The following is a 26,840-nucleotide window of genomic DNA, read 5'->3' on the forward strand; positions in this document are numbered from 1 at the left end:
ACATCAGTGGCCCAGCTCAAGTACTCAGGAAGGGCCAAATTCTGCCTTTCTCCACTCTTTCGTTCTCTTCAAGCCCTCAACAGATTGGAGGATGCCCACCACATGGGAGAGGGCAAATTGCTTAACTGAGTCCACTGATTCAAACACTAATTTCATCTGGAAATGCCCTCGCAGACACATGCAGAAATAATGTTTAGCCAAATATCTGGATGATCCAGTCAAGTTGACACATAAGATGAAACATCATACAAGTTATGCCAGCAAAACAATTTCATTCACTTATAGTCACAACATCAAGTATTTCCCATCTTTCTTTGACAATTTAAATTACAAAAACAGAGACCAAGGGCGCCTGGGTGGCTCAGTCGGTTAAGCGTCTGCCTTCGGCTCAGGTCATGATTCCGAAATCCTGGGATCGAGCTCCGCATCGGGCTCCCTGCTCAGCAGACAGCCTGCTTCTCCCTCGGCCCCTCCTCCTGCTCATGCTCTCCCTCTCTCAAATAGATAAATAGAATCTTTAAAAAAAAATGACAGAGACCAAAATTGAACTAGGACCCACATGACTTGTAAATTTTAAAAAATGTGTGTATGTGTGTGTGTGTGCATCCTCCCAAAATTTGAAGAAATGTCACTTTATACCCACCAGACTGGCAAAAATTGTAACAGTATCATCTTGAGCAAAGGTATGAAACATTAGGAAATCTGAAACTCTGCTACTGATACTTGTCCTGGGACAACTGCTGTACTCATTGTGTGGTAAAGAGTAAGATGCGAATACTTCCTACCCCCAACAGTTCTAAACCTAGGTATAGAGGAGAAACTCCTGACAAAGGCAACAAGAGACTTGCGAAAGAAGGTAACATTATTTCTGATAACAAAAAAATAGAAACAGCCCAAATGTCCATTAACTAAAGAAGGGATTAAAAAAAAAAGAAGGGATAAATAAATGGAACACAGTCCTAGAATGGAATATAGCAGTGACAATGGATGAACCACAATTTACATGGACCACCATGCCAACATGGATGAATCTCACAACCACAGCAGTGAACAGCAAGCAAAAATAAAAGCAAATTGCAGGATTATTCACAGAGTCTGTGACAAGATACTAGAAGCTCCCTGCTCATACCCCTTAGGCCTTACCATTTCAGCACAGGTCAATCCAAGCCCTATGTCAGTCATTGCAACCCTCTGCCGGGGGGTTTCTTTCCGAAGCTCGCCCTGTCTGCACACAAGGCAGGCCAGAGTGCTCAGGAATTAACACCTAGGAGCCCGGCTTCAACCCATGATCGCCACGAGTTGCTATATTAATACTCTGGTTCCACCCCCCACCCCCTTGGGTGGGATAAATCTTTAGTGTCTATTCTACTCTGGCTCCTTAGTGTGACTCAGATGCAGTTGCCCAAAGTGGTAACTTCTTTTTTTTTTTTTTTTAAGATTTTATTTATTTATTTGACAGAGAGAGACACAGCGAGAGAGGGAACACAAGCAGGGGGAGTGGGAGTGGGAGAAGCAGACTTTCCGCGGAGCAGGGAGCCCGATTCAGGGCTCGATCCCAGGACCCCGGGATCACGACCTGAGCCGAAGGCAGACGCCTAACGACTGAGCCACCCAGGCACCCCAAAGTGGTAACTTCTTTGTTGGCTTTTCCTTCCTTGTTTTCCACTCCATTCCCTTCCTGGTTTTTTGTGGCTGTGATGGTTAATTGTATGTGTCAACTTAACTGAACTAAGGAGCTAAGCTGGTAAAACACTTCCGGGTGTGTCCGGGAGAATGTCTCTGAAAGAGATGAGTCTTTGAATGATAGCCTGAGCCAAGAAGATCGCCCTCCCCAATTCAGGTGGGCATCATCCCATCTTTTGAGGACCTGAACAGAACAAAGAGGCAGGTAGAGGACAAATTTGCTCGGTGCTTGAGCTAATACATCCATCTTCTGCCCTTGGACTTATGGTGCTACTGATTCTCAGACTTTCAGACTCAGGATTTACCCGATGGGGCCCTGATTCTCAGGCCTCTGGACTCAGACTGAATTATACCACCAGCTTTCCTGGTTCTGCGGCTCACAGACGGCAGATGGTGGGACTTCTAAGCCCCCACAACCGTGTGAGCCAATTCCTACAATAAAAATAAATCTCCTCTTATATCATCTATGTATATCCTATTGGTTCTATTTCTCTGGAGAGCTCTGACTAATACAGTGGCTCACCTCCCAAAGAAACCACTCTCATTAGAGCCCACATCTTGGAATGCGCTTCTGGACAGACAGAACTAACACAGTGGGATTCTATTTGTACGTGATGCAAAAATAAGGAGAATGGCAGTACATTGTTAAGAGTCCGTAGAATAAGTAGTTAAGGGTACAGAAGCTAGAGCGAACTGCCAGGGCTTGAAACCAGGGCCTGCCACGTACTAGCTGCGTGACTTTGAGCAGGTCACTCAACCTCTCCTTGCCTCAGTCCAGTCAATTGCTGAATTGGGATGTTAATAACAATATTTACCCTTTCTGGTTGTTGTGAGGATTAGAGTTAAAATACAAAGAATTTAAAATAGTGTCTTACAAAAAGCAAGCACTCAAAGAATGTTAGATGTTACTATTATTATTTTTTTAAAGATTTATTTATTTATTTATTTTCGAGAGAAAGAGCAAGAGTGAGCACAAGCGCGAGGGGCTGAGGGAGAGGGAGAGAGAGAGAGAGTCTTAAGCAGACTCCCTGCTGAACACGGAGCCCGATGCCGGGCTCTATCTCATGACCCGAGATCACGACCTGAGCCGAAACCCAGAGTCCACGCTCCACTGACTGAGCCACCCAGGCGCCCCTAGCTGTTACAATTATTAAGAATGTATACTGTGCAATAAAACCATAAGGGCCATGTTAAATACAAAATTCAGGAGAGTGGTTACTTTTGGAAGGGCAGGAGCTTGATGGGTAGAGAGGTATATGAGGGTCTCAAGGGTATTAGTCATGTTCTATTTTTTAAGCTGGGTAGCGGATATATTTTTGTTTATTATGCTTTATAACTTACATATAAATTATATCATTTCAAATATCAAAAAGTGCATACTTTTTAGAATTGTAAAAAGATAAAACAATTTCTACCAAATATATTCAAACTTTTGTATCCTTTAAGAGCTCAGGGTGCTCTCTGCTTCAGCTATAGTCAGCCCCCCCCATTTCCCCAGTATTCCCTGGGGGCACTAGCCTTTCGGACTTCACTCACAGTGGCCCCTTTGAGGAAAGTTCCCAGGACACCTGTACCCTGAAAGGTCTCTGGGACCCAGCCCAAATCGTATCATCCTTCGGAAGACATTCAGCAACCCTGTGCTGTTGTCATGATGTAATGAGCACTGGGTATTCTACAAGACTGAGGAATCACTGACCTCTACCTCGGAAACTAATAATACAGTATATGTTAATTAATTGAATTTAAAAATAAATAAATAAATAAATAAAAATAAAAATAAAAATAAAAAATAAAGAGATTTATACATAAAAAAATATCTTGGTTTTTAAAATTCCTTCTTTCTTTTCAATAAGCATTGCCCTTAACACATTAAACAATTAGTATATGATAATTTTAGAAAAAAAACTTGTGCAAAATAATAGTATGCTCACGGGGCGCCTGGGTGGCTCAGCCAGTAAGCGTCTGCCTTCAGCTCAGGTCATGATCCCAGGGTCATGGGATCGAGCCCCACATCGGGCTCCCTGCTCAGCGGGAAGCCTGCTTCTCCCTCTCCCACTCCCCCTGCTTGTGTTCCCTCTCTCACTCTGTCTCTCTCTGTGTCAAATAAATAAATAAATAAAATCTTTAAAAAAAAAAAATAATAGTATTCTCACAAATCATCATTCAGCTATAACCGCTGTCAATATCTTGACGTATACCCTTCCAGATTTTATGTTATACATTTTAAAACAAAATTACATTATAAAGAAATGCTCTGAAGGGATATCCTTTTTTTAACTTAATATGGGAACATTTTAACTTAAGCTGGGAACATCTTTCTTTTTGCTTTTTTTTTCAGTTAGACTCCTTTGTAGGAATAAACAGAAGAGACTCGACTGCTGCTGGGTCAGCAAACAGAGGAAGCGTTTGCTGTAAGGATCCCTGGCGCTCAGGAATACAGGGATCCAGGAGGCTCCTAGAAAGGGAAATCAAGAATGACCGGGCAGCACAAAGCCGGAAGCTCCAGGGACGCCCGCAGAGAGTGTGGGATCTTCCCTCCGGGGTAACACCGTCCATGTGACTTGCACCTCGGTGTCTACTGATGCTATGATGCTATCTCTTCTTCCTATGGGCAGGCTTCCCTGATCTAGGTAGCGTTCTTAGCTCCTTGTTGAGTTTCGTCTTCCAAACATAACTTGAACTTACTGAACCTTTGGCTTATTATTGACCCATTATTACCCTCCACCTTCTCCTTATCTCATGGATTTTCTCCTTTATTCTGCCAATCATTTATATCTCTCCAGTTTCCATGTCAGATGCTTGTGACTGAGACCCTGAGTCTCCACAGGGCAGAGATATTTGTGTCAAGCCTTTCCATAGGTTCATGGTCAAGAGATGAGCTGTCCTTCGGCCAGGTGCCTTGCGCCTGGTCCATCATTGAGTTGTGTCCTGCAAAAGACAAATTCCCTGCCCTCTCCCAGTCCCCCGGGGTGGGGGGAGGGGGGAAGCCTTTGCTGTAAACCGTTTCTGGCTAGAATTGTGGTGCCTTCTTGTGGAGACTTTAAGTATTACAAGCACCGTGATTTTCTTCCAGAATCAATTTCAAATTATGGGTACGTTAATTTAGGATGATGAACTCAACTACAGGCTGACAACCAGGATTTTAAGAATGGAATAGAATAGAACAGAAGAGAAAATATAAGATTTCATCATAGTTAGTAAGACTAAGTGTGGTTTTCATGAAACTTCTATTTCAGGTGTGTGTGTGTGTGTATAAATGTGTGTGGTATGTGTAAACCAATGTATATGATACTCCAAAAATTTAAGAACTGCCATGACATAGAAAAAGAGACACCCACCATATACAAATAGCACAGCTGTACTGGTGGAAACCGGGTTACCCTCCACCTGTCATAGATGGGCATGGTTGTGAAGCAAAATGTTTCTTTCTTCCTTTTTTAAAGATTTATTTACTTATTTCGGGGGGGCAGAGAGAGAGAGGAACTCAAGCAGACTCCACACTGAATGTGGAGCCTGACACAGGGCTCGATCTCACAACCTTAAGATCACAACCTGAGCCAAAACCAAGAGTCCCACAACCAACCAGCTGCACCACCCATGCACCCCAAATATTTATTTCTTAATATAGGTCATGTCAAAAGAGTTTTAAAGACATTGTTCTAGAATACAACTCAATATAGGCAGACCTCAGAGATATTGCGGGTTCGGTTCCAGACCACTGCAATAAAGCAAGTATCTCAATAAATTGAGTCAAATGAATGTTTTAATGTTCCAGTACATATAAAATTTATGTTTATACTCTACCATCGTCTATTAACTGTGCAACAGCATTATGTCTTAAAAAAGTACATCTTAATTAAATAACACTTGATTGCTAAAAAACGCTAACCATCATCTGAGCTTTCAGCAAGGTGTAATCACTGATCACAGAGCGCCATAACAAAAATAATAATATTTAAAAAGTTTGAAATAGTGTAAGAGTTACCAAAATGTGACACAGAAACACAAAGTGAGCAAATGCTGTCGGAAAAATGGTGCTAATAGACTTGCTCAAAGCAGGAAACTTCCCAGGACACCTGTACCCTGGTGTTAAAAAAAATGCAGTATCTGCTAACAACAATAAAACAAGGTATGCCTGTAGAGTTTGCATTATCATTTTTAATAATTGCATAGTGTTTGTATACATGTGCTATAATTCATATACTCTCTCTTTCTTCCTTCTCCCCCTTTTTCTTTCCTTCGATCTTTCTCTCTCTCTTTCCCTCTCTCCCACCCCCTCATACCCACACATGTTGAACATTACTGATTTTAACCATAGCTACTATTGGCTGTTTAGATCGGGCAGGAAGTGAGTGGAATGATTAAGAGTATGGACATAGAGCTAGACAGCTGAAGCTAAATCATGACTCTTCCACTTACCAGGCATATGACCAGATACATAACCTCTGTGTGCCTCAGCCCTTCATCTGTAAAATGGGGATGATAAAAATAATAGTATTTCCCCCATATTGCTTTTTATAAGGTCTGCATGAATTAAGGTGTGTAACGTGTTCAAGCAAGTGTCTGGGACATAGTAAATACTCAATTAAATGTTAGTTATTATCATTATTTAGATTGTGTCCACTTTTTCACTATCACAAGTAAAATACTGATACAACAAGGATATTTGTAGCAAAATCTTTGGAAAACAGACTTAAGTCTACTTGTGGAAATAGAATTGCTAGAGGAAGAATGTACATTTTGAAGGTTTTAAAACATTTCTGCTAAATTATCACCTGAGAGGATATACCACAGTGTTTGAGAGCCCACTGCCCAAAACTCTAGTCAACACTGGGTATTATGATTTAAACCAAAAAACTTTGCCAATTTGATCAAGGAATAATGATATTTATTATTACATAAAGTTGCTTGTCTGTGATTACTAGTAAGGTAGAATAATTTTTCAAATGCTTACTGCCATTAATATTTGACGCTCCAGTAGGGCACCTTGACAGTGTGTCTTTTTTTTTTTTTTTTTTTTAAGATTTATTTATTTATTTGAGGGACGCCTGGGTGGCTCAGTTGGTTAAGCGTCTGCCTTCGGCTCAGGTCATGATCCCGGGGTCCTGGGATCGAGCCCCGCATCGGGATCCCTGCTCAGCGGGAAGCCTGCTTCTCCCTCTCCCACTCCCCCTGCTTGTGTTCCCTCTCTCACTGTGTCTCTCTCTGTCAAATAAATAAAACCTTTTAAAAAAAAGATTATTTATTTGAGAGAGAAAGAGAGTGCGTGCGTGCACAGGAGGGGGAGGGAGAGAGAGAGAATCTTAAGCAGGCTCTACGCCCAGCATGGGGCCCTATGCAGGGCTCAATCTCACGACCCTAAGGTCATAACCCTGAGATCATGACCTGAGCTAAAACCAAGAGTTGGGCGCTCAACCTATTGAGCCACCCAGGCGCCCTGACAGTGAGTCTTGATGTAGAGTTGCTCTTAAATGTATCTTTCCCAATTAAACTGTGAGGTCTCACTTTTTACTCTTCCTCTCTGACTGAACACAAATCTGCACACAGCTGGTCCCAATACATTTTAGCTGAACTAGGGATCATGGTCACTATGTCTGATCCCTGAGATGAATTTTTGAGCAGAATTATCTGGCAGTCAGAAAAAGAAAGACATCACTGATCTCTCTACTCTCAAAATGGCCTTGGGCAAAGGGAAGCAGTATCCTTTTTTTGTGCTTCTGAGAACTGTTTGACTATGTAAGAGGGTTTTAAATGCATTTCTTTTCTATTACTGCTTCTCTCTGGTAGTAATATGTTGAAATGTTCCCCTTCTCCAAGGAAAAAAATTGTTTTCATATTTGAGACTACACAAATACCGTAGTTCCAAATGGGACTGCCTTTTCATCACCAACAAATATTTCTAAAACAAGACTGGGTGCGAGGCAGGGGAAAGGTATGTGGGTTGGGGGCGATGGAGGGAATGGGTATGTATTCAAAGTGCAAAATACATTCTCTTCCCACAAGGAAGTTAGCACTTAGTTGGTGAAGGAAACAGCATAGTGTAGGGGGATGATGCTGAAGGGGCATCCAGAAATTGACATTCTGGGGATGCCTGGGTAGCTCAGCCAGTTAAGCATCTGCCTTCAGCTCTGGTCATGGTCCCAGGGTCCTGGGATCAAGTCCCACATCAGGCTCTTTGTTCAGTGGAGAGGCTGCTTCTCCCTCTGCCTGCCGTTCCCCTTGCTTGTGCTCTCTCTCTCTCTCAGAAATAAATAAGTAAATAAATAAAATCTTTATTAAAAAAAAAAGAAATTGACATTCTGTCCCCAGGCTGCTGTCACCTACTGTGTCAACTTGCATAAATCCCTCAACCTCTCTGCAATTTTGTTTCTTTACCTGGGAAATTCAGAACAGATTATGTTTCTAGCATCTGCCTGTGAGCTATTTGGTGTAAGGGATAAAGGGACAGAACCAGAGAGACATGGTAAGACTCCTAAATGGTCACTGTCAGGTAAGAGATGGGCCAGACAAGGGAGAAGGGTTTAAAGTGGGGGATGACATGTCCAGTTGGGGCAATCTAGGGAGATTTGTACAGAGGTTAGAATCTGATTTCAAGCTATACAACAAAGCTGTGGTAATCAAAACAGTATGGGACTGGGACAAAAATAGACATATAGATCAATGGAACAGAATAGACAGCCCAGAAATAAACCCACCCTATGGTCAATTAAACTATGACAAAGGAGGCAAGAATGTACAATGAGGAAAAACAGTCTCTTCAATAAATGGTGCTGGGAAAACTGGACAGCTACATGCCAAAGAATGAAACTGGGCCACTTTCTTACACCATACACAAAAATAAACTCAAAATGGATTAAGGACTTAAATATGAGACCTGAAACCATAAAACCCCTGCAAGAAAACATAGGCAGTAATCTCTTGGATATTGTCAGCCTTAACAACATTTTTCTAGATATGTCTCCTTAGGCAAGGGTAACAAAAGCAAACATAAACTATTGGGACTATATCAAACTAAAAAGCTTTGCACAGCAAAGGAAACCATCAACATCATTAAAAAAAGTAACGTAATGAATGGGAGAACATATTTGCAAATGATGTATCTGGTAAGGGGTTAATATAACAAATATATAAAGAACTTATACAATTCAACACCAACCCCCCCCAAATAATCTAATTAAAAAATGGGCAGAGGGGGCGCCTGGGTGGCTCAGTCGTTAAGCGGTCTGCCTTCGGCTCGGGTCGTGATCCCAGGGTCCTGGGATCGAGCCCCGCGTCGGGCTCCCTGCTCTGCGGGAAGCCTGTTCTCCCTCTCCCACTCCCCCTGCTTGTGTTCTCTCTCTCGCTGTGTCTCTCTCTGTCAAATGGGTAAAATCTTTAAAAAAAAAAAAATGGGCAGAGGACCTGAAATAGACATTTTTCTGAAGAGGATATGCAGATGCCCAATAGACCCATGAAAAGACGCTAAACATCACCCATCATCGGGGAAATACAAATCAAAACCATAGTGAGATATCACCTCACACCTGTCAGAACAGTTAGTATCAAAAAGACAAGAAATAACAAGTATGGGTGAGGATATAGAGAAACGGGAACCCTCATGTTCTGTTGGTGTCAATGTAAATTGATGTAGCAACTACGGAAAACAGTATGGAGGGTCCTCAAAAAAATAAAAATGGGAATACCATGCAATCCAGTAATTTTAGTGCTGGGTATTTACACTGAGAAAATGAAAACATTAATTTGAAAAGATATATGCACTCTTACATTTATTGCAGCATTATTTACAATAGCCACAATACGGAAGAAACCTACTTGCCCAATGACTAATGAATGGATAAAGAAGATGTGATTTATATATATATATATATACACATATATATATACACACACACATATATGTGTGTGTGTGTATATATGATATGTATATATATGATATATACAATATATACATATGTGATGGAATATTACTCAGCCTTAAAAAAAGAAATGGTATCTTGCCATTTGCAAAAACATGGATGGACTCAGAGGGTATTATACTAAGTGAAGTAAGTCAGACAAATGAAACCAGACCCATAGAGTTAATGAGGTTGAAACTAACAGGAAATTTAAAGCTTATTTTTCAGAGATCTGTTTCTCCCTCATCGGCTACTGTTTCTTTTCAGACTCCACTAACAGATCCACTGGAAGGTCACTGATATGGTTCCAGCCTATGAACAAACATGGCCCTGCATTCCTTACCCTAGATTAATGAGTCCAAGACCACATCTGGTTTATACAGGCTCTAGGAGCACACCTATAGCTCTCTCCTTGTCCTAAGATAACCTCCTGACATCAGAAGGTGAATTCTGCCTCATTTTAATATTAAGTGTCCACCCCAAAGTGAACATGGGATGCATTTTACATATATGTTTGCACAATGTGCATGCTCTATCTTTCCTCACAAATAGTCATAAATTTCTCCACCTTCTTCATCAATATGTATGTAATTCCAACCCCAGGATTATAAAAAACTTGTTCTAATCTTAGTCCAGGAAACAGATTTGAGCCAGCCTCCTGTCTCTCGTTTGACTGTCTCTAGAATAAACCCTTTTCTTGCTACATACTCAGTGTCTCAGTGATTGGCTTTGCTGTGCATGGGGAGATGAACTTGGGCTCCATTACAACAAATACCATACAATTTCACTTATATGCAGAATCTAAAAAACAAAACAAACAAACAGAAGCAGACTCATAAATATGGAGAACAAGCTGGTGGTGGCCAGAGGGGAGCAGGTGAGGGGATGAGTGAAATAAATAAAGGAGATTAAGAGGTACAAACTTCCAGTTATAAAATAAATAAGTCGGAGTGGTAAAAACTATAGCATAGGGAATATAGTCGATAATAGCATTGCCTGGTGACAGATGGCAACCACCCTTACACTTACTATGGGGAACACTGCATAACCTATGGAGTGGTTGAATCAGTATGTTGTACACCTGAAACTAACATAACATTGTATGTCAACTGCACTTCAATTAAAAAAAAAGAGAGAGAGGAGTTAGAATCTGAGCTGGACCTGGCAGGGAAGAGTGTTCAGTAGGTAGAACAGGGAGCAGGGGAGGCAAAATCTGGAAAACGGCATGAGCAAAGAACAAAAGCCAGGGTGAGAAAGCACCAGACATGTCCCTGGGACAGGGAATAGAGCTGTTTGGCTAGAACAGAGGGCTCATGCAAGTATCCACAGAGATTCCATGTGAAGAATGAAACCTTTATAGGGGAGGGCCTTGACCGTGCAGTGCAGGAGTTTACCCTCAGGGCTCTAGGTCACAAGCAAGAAGGGTGTCCCCTGTGTGCACCTGATTCCGTGGGGTTTCCAGGAGCACTGGGTTGAGAGAGAAGACCGCTGTGGTCTGTGAGCGCTGTGTGCTCTGATAAGAGTGAGGGACAGCAGTGGGGCACAGAGGGGCTCTTCTGTGACCCATGTTTGTCATTCCAACCCTAAGTCCTAGGAGGACTTAAAGGTTTTATTTTATTTTATTTTTTATTTTTTAAGATTTTATTTATGTATTTGTCAGAGAGAGAGAGAGAGAGCACAAGCAGGGGGAGTGGCAGGTAGAGGGAGAAGCAGGCTCCCCACCGAGCAAGGAGCCCCAAGCGGGACTCATCCCAGGATTCCTGGACCATGACCTGAGCCGAAGGCAGACGCTTAATTGACTGAGCCACCCAGGCATCCCAAGGACTTGAAGGTTTTAGAACAGAGTCCACACAAAAGCAGGGTTTTAGTGCAAGTAACGTGTGTGATATACAGATCAGTCTGGAGAAATAAGAGACTGGAGGAGAGAATCTGGTTAGAAGGCTATTATATATTCAAGGCCTCACAACTAACTGGGGATGAGCGGCGAGCTTAAAGACGTTATGACTCCAAGAGCTGGTTGCAAGGAAAGGCCAATAGGAAATTCCCAGCAGGAAGCTGGCGACCCAGGCCTGGAAGGGGGGGGAGGTGAGGAAAGGGTCCAGTGAGGGACAGACAGTAGAATCACAGAACAGAGGAGCGGAAGAGCTAGCAGGAAGAAGAGATTCTGAAAGGTTCCAAGCAGAGGAGGGGCCCATGCTTTGGTTTTTTCTTTTCGGTCCAGTACATGTGGTGGGAGGCAATCTACTGCAGTGGTTAGAGGCGAGAGCTTTGCAGCCAGACAGACAAGAAATGATTTTTGGCCACTGAGGTTCGGTTAGTGGCCCCACCACTGGTGGAATATGTGATTATCTACAAGTCATTTCGAATCTACCTGAGCTTCTGTTTCCTCTCTGCAGATGGAGATATTAACACCTCCTGACTGGGCCATGGGGAAGATATTCACCTGGAACAGAGTAAAGACAATAAACAATAGCTATTGGTAAAAGTATAATTTTTATTTTCAAATTTTTACATTTTTATATGTACTGAGAGTAGAAGGGTTCAACATTGCTGCTGGTGGCTAAAAAGTAGTCCAGGTTAGACAGCCCTTGAGGGAAATAGAAAAGGGAGCCCTTTTGTGATCAAACCTCTGGATTCTCCTTTTTTCTGTCTCTTAAAAAATTCTATTAAGACATTTTCAAACAAACCTAAAAGTGGAAGGAATAGTATAACAAAATCCTTTGTACCTATCACCCAGTTTTGCCAATCTTGTGTGGTTTTGGGGGGCGATGGAATTATTTAAATGCAAATCCCAGGTATGATTTCATATAATCTTTTTAAAAGAATACACAGGGGCACCTGGGTGGCACAGTGGCTTAAGCATCCGACTCTTGGTTTCAGCTCGGGTCTTGATCTCAGGGTCATGAGATCGTGCCCCGCATCAGGCTCAGTGCTCAGCAAGGAGTCTGCTTGAGATTCTCTTTCCCTCTTCCTCTGCCCTCATGTTCATGCTCTCTCTCTCAAATAAGTAAGTAAATCTTTAAAAAGAAATTAAAAATAAATAAAAGAACACACAGGTTCATTTTCCAGCAGTATCATGGAGGAGGTATCTTTGGGAAATACTTCACTAAAAATTTTTTTAATGCTGGATTAAATTAAGGGGAAAAATCCTTTAAAATGCATTGATGAGTTGTCAAGAAGGAAAGGAATTCTCAGACAAAAAACAAAGTGAAAGTAAAAATCAGAGCAGGCAAAGAGCTGAAACTGGCTTTCACCTTGAGGGTTTTAACTAAACCCAGATGAGCTTGCGTTTCCATTTTTAATGGTATCTATGGATTCAGAGGACAGAGCCCCAGATCTAGAATTGACACCAGGTGGAGAGCATCGTAAAAGCTTCCCATTCTTCCACATTTATGCTGGGTGCCAAAGGGCTACATCCACAGGGTGAATGTAAAGTAGAAATAATGAGCTTTTCATGGAGCAACAAGGAAAATTGATTGTCTCAAACCTTGATATTGGGTGAAGATAAAACAACAAGAATTTATGACCACAAAATGCCCTCATGATAGAGCTCAGCCCCCACACAGCACTATTAGGGTATTGTGGATAAAGAAAAGCCCTCAGGGCAAACATTTAAAGTGGCCCTGGGTTTGCAGAGCCTGCAGCTTCTGGAAAACATATATTCTCCCTGGAGGAAAACACTTTAAAGTCAGGCCTCTGAGCATTCCCCCAGAGAAAGTTCCAAGAAATCTGAACTCACTTCAACAATCCCAGTGTTCATAAAGAAACAAATAGCCGGGAACAAGAGCTTAGAGAAACAGCAGGCAGCAGACCCCAGAAGTAGAACCACAAAGACTCTCAGTGTAAGAAGGATAAAGTATCATAACATGAGAGCCGCCATTTTCACTCTCGTCCCCCAAAGCTGTACGGAAAGCTTGCAGGGAACAAAAGCTCCCGAGAGCAAACCCCAGCAGATTACTTAGCCCGGCCCCCCATCAAGGGTGGGGTGATTCCACCTCCAGCAAAGACATTTGGGAACCACAGCAACAGGCCCCTCCCCCAGAAGATCAGCAAGAACAGCCAGCCAAGACCAAGTTTACCAATCAGTGAGAACGGCAGAACTCCAGGGCTAGGGGAATACTGCACATAGAATTCATGACTTTTTCCCCATGATTCTTTAGTCTTTCAAAGTTAATTCTTTTTCTCTTTCCTTTTTCACCCAATTTCTTTTTTATTTTTAATCTTTTTTTAATTTTCATTTTTACAGTTACATTCAATCCTTTCATTGTATTTAATTTTATTTCTGTATATATATATATAACTTTTTCTTTCTTTACAATTTTGGGATGTAGTTTTTTCTAACAGGCCAAAATACACCCAGAATCTAGTGTATGACTCTGTTCTTGTCACCTGTCTGATCATAGTCTCTCTTTTTTTCTTCTTTTTTTTTTGTTTGTTTGTTAAGGTATTTTTTAATTTTCATTTTACAGTTACATTCTATCCTTTCAATGTATTTAATTTTATTTTTGTGTATATATGTCTTTCTTTCTTTACAATTTTGAGATGTAGTTTCTTCTAACAAACTGACCAAAATATACTCAGGTTATAGTGTATTGCTCTGTTCTGTTCACCTGTCTGTTTATATTCCTTCCTTTTTTTTTTGTCTTTTAATTTTCATTTTTACAGTTACATTTTATCCTTTCATTGTATTTAATTTTATTTTTGTACATACATAAATTTCTCTTTCTTTACAATTTTGGTTTCTAGTTTTCTAACAAACAGACCAAAATACACACAGGATCCAGTGTATTGCTCTGTTCTGTTCACCTGTCTGATTATATTCTCTCTCTTTTTTAATTTTAATTTTTTTTTTTTTTTTTTGGATCTCTTCTGATTTGTTTAGTGCATATTTCTCTGGGGTCGTTGTTCCCATTTTAGTATTTTGTTCTATTGTTCATCTATTCTTCTCTGGACAGAATGATAAAATATAAAAACTCACCTCAAAAAAGAGAAAAAGAGGCAGTACTGATTGCCAGGGACATAATCAGTATGGATATAAGTAAGACATCAGAGTTAGAGTTCAGAATAACAATTATACAGATACTGGCTGGGCTTGAAAAAAGCATAGAGAATACTAGAAAATCCCTTTCTGGAGAAATAAAAGAACTAAAATCTAACCAAGTCGAATCAAAAAGGTTATTAATGAGATGCAAAAAGAAAAAAAAAATGGAGGCTCTAACTGCTAGGATAAATGAGGCAGAAGAGAGAATTAGTGATATGGAAGACAAAATGATGGAGAATAAAGAAGCTGAGAAAAAGAGAGAGAAACAACTACTGGATCATGAGAGGAGAATTTGAGAGATAAGTGATACCATAAAGTGAAACAATATTAGAATAATTGGGATCCCAGAAGAAGAGGAAAGAGAGGAGGCAGCAAGAAGGTATATTGGAGCAAGTTATAGTGGGGTACTTCCCTAACCTGGGGGAAAGAAAGAGGCATTCAAATGCAGGAGGCACAGAGAACACCCCTCAAAATCAATAAAAATAGGTCAACACCCCAACATATAATAGTGAAACTTGCAAATCTCAGAAGCGGAGAGAAAATCCTGAAAGCTGCTCAGGACAAGAGGTCTGTAACCTACAAGGGTAGAAACATTAGACTGGCAGCAGACCTATCCACAGAGACCTGGCAGGCCAGAAAGGACTGGCATGATATATTCAGGGTGCTAAATGAGGAAAATATGTAGCCAAGAATACTTTATCCAGCAAGAATGTCATTCAAAATAGAAGGAAAAATAAAAAGCTTCCAGGACAAACAGAAACTAAAAGAATTTGTGATCAGTAAACCAGCCTTGCAGGAAATACTAAAAGGGATCCTTTAAGTGAAGAGAGAGCCCAAAAGTAACATAGACCAGAAAGGAACAGAGACAATATACAGAAACGGTGACTTTACAGGTAATACAATGGCACTAAATTCATATCTTTCAATAGTTACTCTGAATGTAAATGGGTTAAATGCCCCAATCAAAAGACACAGGCTATCAGATTGGATAAAAAAGCAAGACCCATTGATATGCTGTCTGCAAGAGACTCATTTTAGACCCAAAGACACCTCAGATTGAAAGTGAGGGAGTGGAAACCATTTATCATGCTAATGGACGTCAAAAGAATGCTGGAGTGGCCATCCTTATATCAGATAGATTTTTAAACTAAAGACAGTATAAGAGATGAGGAGGGACACTATATCATAATTGAAGGGTCTATCCAACAAGAAGATCTAACAATTGTAAATATTCATGCCCCTAACTTGGGAGCAGCCAATTATATAAACCACTTAATAACAAACTTAAAAAAACACATCAACAATAATACAATAATAGTAGGGGACTTTAACATCCCACTCATTGCAATGGACAGATCATCTAAGTCAAAGATCAATAAGGAAACAGTGGCTTTGAATGACACACAGGACCAGATGGGCTTCACAGATATATTCAGAGCATTCCATCCTAAAGCAACAGAATACACATTCTTCTCAAGTGCACATGGAACATTCTCTAGAATAGATCACATCCTGGGTCACAGATCAGGTCTCAACTGGTACCAAAAGATTAGAATCATTCCCTGCATATTTTCAGACCACAATGATTTGAAACTGGAACTCCAATCACAAGAGGAAATTTGGACAGAACTCAAATACATGGAGGCTAAGCCATCCTACTAAAGAATGGATTAGTCAACCAGGAAATTAAAGAAGAATTTTAAAAAATTCATGGAAACAATTGAAAATGAAAACAAAACTGTTCAAAACATTTGGGATGCAGCAAAGGCAGTCCTAAGAGGGAAGTATATAGCAATACAAGCCTTACTCAAGAAACAAGAAAGTTCTCAAATACAGAACCTAAATTTACACCTAAAGGAGCTGGAGAAAGAACAGAAAATAAAGCTTAAGCTCAGCAGGGAGAAGAGAAATAATAAAGATTAGAGGAGAAATCAATGAAACAGAAACCAAAAGAACAGTAGAACAGATCAACGAAACTAGGAGCTGGTTCTTTGAAAGAATTAATAAGATCGATAAGCACCTGGCCAGACTAATTGAAAAGAAAAGAGAAATGACCCAAATAAATAAAATCATGAATGAAAGAGGAAAGATCACAACCAACACCAAAGAAATACAAACAATTATAAGAACATGTTATGAGCAACTATATGCCAACAAATTAGGCAATATGGAAGAAATGGATGCATTCGTATAAACTACCAAAACTGAAACAGGAAGAAATAGAGAACCTGAACAGACCTATAACCAGCAAGGAAGTTGAAGCAGTCATCAAAAATCTCCCAACAAACAAAGAGTCCAGGCTGGATGGCTTCCCAGGGGAATTCTACCAAACATTTAAAGAAGAATGAATACCTATCCACTGAAGCTGTTTCCAAAAATTGAAATGGAAGGAAAACTTCCAAACTCTTTCTATGAGGCCAGCATTACCCTGATCCCAAAACCAGCCAAAGACCCCACCAAAAAGGAGGGTTACAGATCAAAATCCCTGATGAACATGGATGCAAAAATTCTAATCAAGATACTAGCCAGTAGGATCCAACAGTACTTTAAAAGGATTATTCACCACAACCAAATGGGATTTATGCCTGGGCTGCAAGGATGGTTCAACATCTGCAAATTAATCAATGTGATATACTACATTAATAAAAGAAAGAACAAGAACCATATGATCCTCTCAATAGATGCAGAAAAAGCATTTGACAAAATATAACATCCTTTCTTTATTAAAACTCTTCACAGAGTAGGGATAGAGGGAACATACCTCAATATCATAAAAGCCATATATGAAAAGCCCACAGCAAATATCATTCTCAATGGGGAAAAACTGAGAGCTTTTCCCCCTAAGGTCAGGAACATGGCAGGGATGTCCACTATCACCACTGTTGCTCAACAGGGAAGTCCTAGCCTCAGCAATCAGACAACAAAAAGAAATAAAAAGCATCCGAATCAGCAAAGAAGAAGTCAAACTCTCACTCTTTGCAGATGACATGATATTCTGTGGAAAACCCAATAAGACTCCACGCCCAAATTGCTAGAACTCCTACAGGAATTCAGCAAAGTGGCAGGATATAAAATCAATGCACAGAAATCAGTTGTATTTCTATACACTAACAGTAAGACAAAAGATAGAGAAATTAAGGAGTCGATCCCATTTACAATTGCACCAAAAACCATAAGATACCTAAGAAAAAAACCTAACCAAAGAGGCAAAGGATCTGTACACAGAAAACTATAGAACATTCATGAAAGAAATTGAGGAAGACACAAAGAAATGGAAAAACATTACATGCTCATGGATTGGAAGAAAAAATATTGTTAAAATGTCTATGCTACCTAGAGCAATCTATACATCCAATGCAATCCCTATCAAAATACCATCCACTTTTTTCACAGAGATGGAACTAATAATCCTAAAATTTGTATGAAACCAGAAAAGACTCCAAATAGCTGAAGGAATGTTGAAAAAGCAAAGCAAAGCTGGTGGCATCACAATCCCGGACTTCGGGCTCTATTACAAAGCTGTCATCATCAAGACAATATGGTACTGGCACAAAAACAGACACATAGATCAATGGAACAGAATAGAGAACCCAGAAATGGACCCTCAACTCTATGGTCAAGTAATCTTTGACAAAGCAGGAAAGAATGTCCAATGGAAAAAAGACAGTCTCTTCAACAAATGGTGTTGGGAAAATTGGACAGCCGCATGCAGAAGAATGAAACTGGACCATTTCCTTACACCATTCACAAAAATAGACTCAAAATGGATGAAAGACCTAAATGTGAGACAGGAGTCCATCAAAATCCTAAAAGAGAACACAGGCAGCAACCTCTTCGACCTCAGCCGCAGCAACTTCTTGCTAGACACGTCTCCAAAGGCAAAGGGAAGCAAGGGCAAAAATGAAGTATTGGGACTTCAGCAAGATAAAAAGTTTTTGCACAGCAAAGTAAATAGTCAACAAAACCCAAAGAGAACCAACAGAATGGGAGAAGATATTTGCAATTGACATATCAGATAAAGGGCTAGTATCCAAAATCAATAAAGAACTTATCAAACTCAACACCGAAAGAACAAATAATCCAGTCAAGAAATGGGCAGAAGACATGAACAGACATTTCTCCAAAGAAGAATCCAAATGGCCAACAGACACATGAAGAAATGTTCCACATCACTCGGCATCAGGGAAATACAAATCAAAACCTCCATGAGATACCACCTCACACCAGTCAGAATGGCTAAAATTAGCAAGTCAGGAAACGACAGATGTTGGCCAGCAAGCAGAGAAAGGGGAAACTTCTTACACTGTTGGTGGGAATGCAAGCTGGTGCAGCCACTCTGAAAAACAGTATGGAGGTTCCTCAAAAAGTTGAAAATAGAGCTACCCTATGTATGACCCAGAAATTGCACTACTAGGGATTTACCCCAAAGATATAAATGGAGTGATCCGAAGGGGCACCTGCACCTCAGTGTTTATAGCAGCAATATCTACAATAGGCATACTATGGAAAGAGCCCAGATGTCTATCAACAAATGAGTGGATAAAGAAGGTGTGGAATATATACACAATGGAATATTACTCAGTCATCAAAAAACGTGAAATTTTGCCATTTGCAACAACATGGCTGGAACTAGAAGGTATTATGCTAAGCGAAATAAGTCAATCAGAGAAAGACAATTATCATATGATCTCACTCATATGTGGAATTAAAAAAACAAAACAGAGAAGCATAGAAGAAGGGAGGGAAAAATAAAACAAGATGAAATCGGAGAGGGAGACAAACCATCAGAGACTCTTAATTATAGGAAACAAACTGAGGGTTGCTGGAGGGAAAGTGGGAGGGGGGATGGGGTAACTGGGTGATGAGCATTAAGGAGGGCACCTGGTGTAATGAGCACTGGGTATTATATAAGACTGATGAATCACTGAACTCTGGCTTTGAAACTAGTAATACACTGTTATTTAATTGAATTTAAATAAAAATAAAAAGCATAAAGGAAACAGAACTTGAAGATTTGGAAAATTCTTGGCCTGTCTATGTTGCAAAAAATTAGAAAGGTCTCTAGAGGGAACACCAAGAGATTAGGCGTGTGTTTCGTGGACCTCATCACCCATCTCTGCAGACGCTCCTCTACAAGCATGGACTGAGATGGGGCAGAGACTCCAAGAAATGAAGGGAGGCTTTTGGACTTCTGGCATTTTCCAAGCAAGAAACAGGACAATAGAGCTATTTGGCTGTGAATATGTGTTCTTCTTCTTCAAGAAAAGGGAACTACCCCTGAAACTAATAATACACTATATGTTAACTAAGTTGAATTTAAATAAAAAATTTTAAAAAGAAAAAAAAAGGAAGGATGTCCCTGCAGGGACCAGCTCCTCTGTGGTTCCAGATGGCAGGGCCACTTCCTGGCTCCAGGAGGCTACTGCCAACCCAGTGGGCCTGGAGGACAGCATCCATCCAAAGAAGATGATTCTCGAGTCTCAAAATCTAATGCAATTTTCTGTGCTAGGTTTCTGGCTTGCCTGGGACCCATGACCCCTTTTTCTTTCCTTTTTTTTTTTTTTAATTTAAGTTTTATTTTAATTCCAGTTAGTTAACATACAGTGTAATATTAGTTTCAGGTATACAATACAGTGATTCAACAATTCCATACATCAGCTAGCGCTCATCACAACAAGTGCACTCCTAATCTCCATCACTTATTTCACCTATCCCCCCAACCCCCTCCCCTCTGGTAATTGATCCAGCAATTGCACTACTGGCTAATCCAGGAATCAGAGAATAATGAGCATTTGTATATGAATAATAGGGGAGCAAAATAAGATTTCTCCAGTTGAGGGAACTTGCTATAGAATGCCAGGTGGGAGAGAGAACATGGCCAGTATTTCCCAAATATAAATTGAAACATGGGCACAAATATTGGTAAATGTAATTTCCCAAATTCTCCCTTTTTTGAATGGGATTGTCTGTCCTATGCCAGTTCCATCTTCAAAGTTTGCAAGCAGACAACTTGTCTGGTTTTATAGCTTCTCAGACAGAGAGGAATGTTTTCCAGAATGACTCATACCCTGGATCTCATCCAGACATGATTTAGAAGAAACTTTGACTTAAAGTTGATGCTGGAATGGATGAAGACTTTTGAGGACATGGGGATGGAGTGATTGTATTTTGCATGTGAGAAGGACATAAGTTTTGGGGACCAAGGGAGAAACCGTTACAGGTTGAGTTGTGTCCCTGCCTTCCCGAAGATTCCCATGTTGAAGACTTAACCCTCCAGTACCTCCAAATGTGACCTTATTTGCAAATAGGGTCATTGCAGATATCAGGAGTAAAGGTCAGGTCATACTGGAGAAGGGCGGGCCTCTAATCTAATGTAACTAGAATCCTTATAAAAGAACACCCTGTAGAGAGACAGACAGGCACACTAGGAAAACATCATCTGAACATGGAGGCAAAAACTAGGATGATATGTCTACAAGCCAAGAGACACCGAAGCTAGGGGTTTCCGGAAAACCCCCAGGAGCTAGGAGAGAGACATGGGACAGATTCTCCTGCACAGCCCTCTGATGGAACAAACCTTGCTGAAAGCTTGGATCTCAGACTTCTAGAAGCGGGAGAAAAAACATTTCTATTGTTTCAGCTTCCCAGTCGGTGGTATTTTGTGACTGCAGCCTGAGCAAAGTAATACATTTAAATAGCCATACACTGTTTCCCTCTTATGAAGTTAGGAACCCCATTATCGTGTTTGTGGGGTTTTTCCCCCTGCTGTCTCAGGGCCCACTAGAACGATATGAACCGCAATACCCTGTAACAACTAGCCTCCTGCCTGTATCAGTCCGAGAGGGTCTGGACTGGGCACTGTTGCAAGGACTCCATTTCGTGTTTAGTCCTATAAATTTTCCTCTTGGGTTGGACGAGAAGCTGGGGGTGGGGAGAGTCTGGCTGATACTTCCCACATGCTGGGTGAAAAGTGTGTTTGAAGCTTCTTTGTTTCTCTCTAAAAGGCCAGTGGCCAGGAACAACTTGTAAAACCGAGCAGTGGACATTATTAACTCTCCAAACAACATGCTCACGGACCTGTGACTCTGTTGATGAAACCGAACTTTGGTCAGTGGAATTGACTGTACTCTTCTTGGTTTAAGGCTAACCTGAGCGAGAGCCTCCTCCAAGGGGGCCTGCTAGCATGCAGTACTCCGTATCTGCCAGAAGGTGTCGCTCCATCACAGCCAGCATTTGCAGGAGGCTCAGAACTCCTCCTCCCTGAATCCATGTCTTTCAATCTACAACTAAGTTATTGGTTACCAGTCTGTGCCCAAGTGCTTATTTTCACCTGGAGGAGATGTATCGGGTTTTCAGTTTACCTTGAATTCTTTGAAGCACTTTTAAAATTAATTTCTTTTGTAGCCAAGTGTTTTAAGAGTCTCTGTAGGTGATAATGCATGTGCTAGGAGATTTCCCCAAAGTGGGGAGACTGTATGTTTTGCTTTCTTTGGGGGATAAAGCTACTAAAGGAAACTGAGTCTCAATGAATAAGTCTGTCACAACGCTAAGAAAGTAAAGCCTACGCTTGGCATTAAAGGGACCATTTTGGAAACTAGAGCCATATGGTCTGATCACCTTTGCTGCGTGGCCTGATGTGGTGAAAGCGATAGTGCATGCAGGTGGACAGGAAACAGACTTTAAAGGCGTGTCTGATTACTATCTAAGTATGGGGCACATTTTGCCTCAGATTATTTTCTTCCCCTGGGGGGAAAATGATCACGGTGAATTGCCTTCACATACTACATACAAGTTGTATATGCAAATAAAAGAGAACACACCATACAACCCAGCCCATCTGGGTGTGCTCTGGACAGAGGGAAAAGCATTCTGTAAACTGTTCAGTCTCTGCTTACAGAGGCTGATGTCCAAGAATTTGATTTGGTCCAAAGTAAAGACAAATTGATAATCTGCTTCAGTTTGGACTTTGTATCGCTAAAGGGTAGCCGCCAGGATTATACTCTTCATTGTTGGATAAACACTATAATGGATCTGCTCTTCTAAAAATGTGAAAATATTAATAGGTTTCTGGGCAAGGTCTGGAAGCAGAGAAAATGAACAATGATGAACTGACACAGTTGCCCTACACAGTCAAGCTCTCTCCCCACTGAGGGAAGGGGAAGCTTCTCATGAGGTTGCCCTTGGAGCAACGGTTCTTCTCCTTGATATCGGTTTAGACTCCTCTGGTTCCGACTGTTTATCCCTGAAGCATGCATGGGTGGGAGTGAGGGGAGATGTATTAGGAGTCTGCAGGAAGAATGAAGAGTCCCATCCTTATTTCATACCAGTGGATAATTCTCAAAGAAACCAGAAGACTTGGAGGGTCAAAGGCCATGTGGGGCCAGTCTGACAGAGCTCCTCTCTTCACATCATGTTAAGATTTGGGGAATTGTTCTATGGCACATTGTTGCCTTCAAGATGCCCCTGGGGAAGAGATAGGGAATCAAACTTTAGCTCTGTTAAGGGTTTTTTCAGAAGGATGGGGTGCAATTTGTATTGGGAGATACTAAAGAAACTCTTCCTCTTTTTCCTAAGAAGTGAGTGGACACCAAGGCAGAGAAAGGGGTTGTGTCCAGGGAAGGGCTTAAATATTTTTAGAAAATCTGTAATGTGGAGGGACGCCTGGGTGGCTCAGTCGGTTAAGTGGCTACCTTCGGCTCGGGTCATGATCCCAGGGTCCTGGGATCGAGCCCCACATCGGGCTCCCTGCTCAGCAAAAAGCCTGCTTCTCCCTCTCCCTCTGCCTGCCCCTCTGCCTACTTGTGTTCTCTCTCTCTCTCTGTCAAATAAATAAATAAAATCTTTAAAAAAAAAATCTGTAATGTGGGAACAATTGTAATTAACATATTTTAAGGTTTTTTTCTTCCTACATTGAGTTTTCTTCTAGTCACTCACTACTTTTCGGTAAAGGCAATTACAGGGACACAGTTTTATGTTGGTGATGTTGTCTTTGACTCTAAAATCTGGAACACCTAAGATGAAAAGCACTACAAAAGGACAAGTGGAGATCAGCTGTCAACTCTATTATGAAAAAGCTGTACTGGAGAGCAGGGCTACCCAGAAAAGCTCAGGCAAACCACAGAATCATGAGAAATAATAACTTATTATATTAAACCACTAAGTTTGGGGTAGTTTCTTGTGCAGCACCAAGTAACTGAGCAATGTGGAGGGGTAGGAAAATGAGGAGCCAGCTCTTGATGTATAGAAGTTTATGTTTATTTTATTTATTTATTCTAGAGACAGAGAGAGAGAGAGAGCAGGGGGAGGGGCAGAAAGAGAGGGAGAGAATCTGGAGCAGACTCTGCTCTGAGCAGGGAGCCCCACGTAGGGCTCAATCCCTGGGATCATGACCTGAGCTGAAGGCTGACCCTTAACATACTGAGTCACTGCCCCCTTCTTTTTTTTAATAGCCTACTTAACAGCCGGGACAACATGAAGACACTCTGGTGTGGGCTGGTCCTGGATCCAGTGAGTGGTGAAAATCATGGGAATTTCCAAACTTCCTTGTCATCATTCCTGGCCACACTGGTGATAGCTGTCCCTTGTATATATAAGGTCTCCTTGTTCTTCTATAGTCATTCACTTTTAACTCTCCTCCTTGTGTGTGGTCACCAGTGAGCTTTGAAGCATAATCCAGAACCTCAGGTTCCAAGTCAAGCTCTGCTGCTTTCAACAGCAGGATGTAGATTGCAGGAATGTAGATTCCTACTGATTTATTATATAGATAGTCAGGGAGGTTACTGCTGTGTTGATGTTGGTGTGAAATGAATACTGATTCTAACAATGACTTTAACATTTGGATAATGCTTTTAACATTCAATAGCCTGTGTTTAAGAAGGCAAATTGATAGCTTTCTTCTAGCCATAGTATCACTGAAATTATATGTACATTTAGATATGTATGTTTATATGTATATGTGTACATATGTATGTAAACACACATATGCAGTTGACCCTTGAATATCTCAGGTTGAAAATGCATTAGTCCATGTATATGCGGGCTTTTTCCAATAAATATAGTACAGTACAGTAAATACAGTAATATACAGTACAATATAGTAAATATACTATAGAACAGTACTGTAAATGTGTTTTCTCTTGCTTATGACTTTCTTAGTAATATTTTCTTTTCTCTAGCTTCCTTTATTTTAGGAATGCAGTATATTAATACACACATACAAAATATGTGTTAATTGGCTTTATATTCTCAGTAAGGCCTCCAGTCAACTGTAGGCTATTAATAGCTATGTTTGGGGGGAGTCAAAAGTTATACATACGTGGATTTTCAACAGTGCAAGGGGTCAGTGCCCATAATCCTCACATCGCTCAGAGGTCAACTGTATATTGCACATATAATCCACCTGCTTGCCTTGCCAGCCCAATCACGTCTCCCAGTCTAAATTCTCCCACCTGAGGATCACTTTAGGCCTCAGCCCAACTCTCCCACCCCCACCCCCACCTGGGAACAAACACAGCACTACCAGGCTAACTGCTATTACCATTTACCAATCTAGACTACTGCATAGACATCATCCAGGGAAATTGTGCAAGTGCAGATTCTAATTCAGCAGTTCTGGGGTTGGGTCTGAGAGTCTAATAAGCTCCCAGGTGACACTAGTGCTACCGGTTTCTAGACCAAACTGAGTAGCAAGGGTCTAGACCAGCAGTTTCTAATAAGGGTTCCCTGACACTTTTTAAACATACATAAACGGAACAAGTTATTTTCTAAACCTTTCCTCAAAACATACTGTTACACATTTGAGGCAGTGTTATGTTAAGATCAATAATTATCTTTGAACACTGTCCTTTCCATGGCTCTCTCATGATTAAAACTTTTGAACTTCTTATATAAAAGAGGGTGAACCTCGTTCCATTCTTTCTGCACTCTTACTACAATGTTCACAGTTTATTTCCTGATTTGGCTCAGAGTTAGGTATGTTCCTTCTGAAGTCCTTGGCAGGACAGGACACGTTCCTTCTTGTACTTTACTTACCAAAGAGTTACGGTAGCTACAGAACTCGCTCAAGAGTAAATGGCAATTGCTTTGCTCACTGAGTAAAACTCCAAATAATAAGACCCTATTCATTCATCCTGGGTCCCACTAGAGACACGGATCCTATGCTGGGGGTGGGCCACTTTGGAGACTGGTGGACAGTTTTAGAAAAGAAGCCCCTTTTGGGTTATGACACATGTGACTAATTGGGAAACAAAGGAGGGGAGGCCGTGAGGTGAGTAGGGACTGTTTCTGCTCAGACATCTCTTTAGAAATAAGGACAGTGATGTGGTAAGCATGGGGTGTTATATGCAACTAATGAATTATTGAGCATTGCATCAAAAACTAACAACGTACCATATGTTGGCTGATTGAATTTAAATTAAAAAGAAGAAGAAGAAGAAGAAGTAAGGGCAGTAAACCCAGGCAGAGAGGGGCGCATTTCCATCCCTGACCATCCTGTGCTCTCTGTTGAAACTGGAGTAATTGTGAGGAGCTGCAGCAACCGTCCCTAGGTTTGGTTTCTGGGCAGCTGGGGAGAGAGCTGTGTATCACAGGATTTGGGAGCAGGCCAAATTAAACAGGAATTTTGCTTCTGACCAACCACCTCCAGCAAGTGACTTGACTCTCTGAAGATAACGGTATTTTCTGCCTAAGGGTGTTGACTGCACAAGATGATGTATGTGTGTAGGAGATTGAGCAATGCAACACACAGAATGACCACTGTTTGTGTTAGTATTAATGCTATCAAGTCTTAATGAATGGGAGCTAGCTAGTTTTCATACAAGTATTCATACTATCAAGCCCTATGGGATATGCCTCAGCAGCCAGCTAGCCCAACCATGGGGTCCGTAATTTACCTCCCTCCTCCTACCTTGTCAGGAAATTTGGGTAGAGGTGATCTGCTAGGTGTTGAAACCTGGTAGAGCTTAGGCTACGTGTAGGACATGAGCATTATGACACATTTGGAAGACAACTGTTATGTCAGGCAGGTCTTAGCAAGTTCAGTAAACCAAATAAACACAAAGTCAAATTTTTCCAAAGAAGACATCCAAATGGCCAAATGGAAAAAGTGCTCAACATCACTCAGCATCAGGGAAATCCAAATCAAAACCTCAATGAGATACCACCTCACACCAGTCAGAATGGCTAAAATTAACAAGTCAGGAAACAACAGATGTTGGCAAGGA

At 41.0% G+C, this 26,840-nt stretch overlaps 1 long non-coding RNA gene across 2 annotated transcripts in view; it reads right to left on the bottom strand.

The window, feature by feature from the left end:
• Positions 1–455: 455 nt before the first annotated feature.
• The window catches only part of LOC144379560 (uncharacterized), a 64,574-nt gene continuing 38,189 nt past the window's right edge, over positions 456–26,840 (bottom strand). The window contains exons 3-4 of one of the 2 annotated variants that reach the window (XR_013442737.1): positions 11,950–12,021; positions 456–515 (exon numbers count right to left, since the gene is read on the bottom strand). This is a non-coding gene — a long non-coding RNA (uncharacterized LOC144379560). Of the gene's footprint in view, positions 516–7,048; positions 7,924–11,949; positions 12,022–26,840 lie in introns of those variants that run through there. The other variant, XR_013442736.1, reaches the window with a different exon arrangement.

The sequence above is a fragment of the Halichoerus grypus genome, chromosome 12 (genome assembly GCF_964656455.1).
Source record: "Halichoerus grypus chromosome 12, mHalGry1.hap1.1, whole genome shotgun sequence".
Lineage (NCBI taxonomy): Eukaryota > Metazoa > Chordata > Mammalia > Carnivora > Phocidae > Halichoerus > Halichoerus grypus.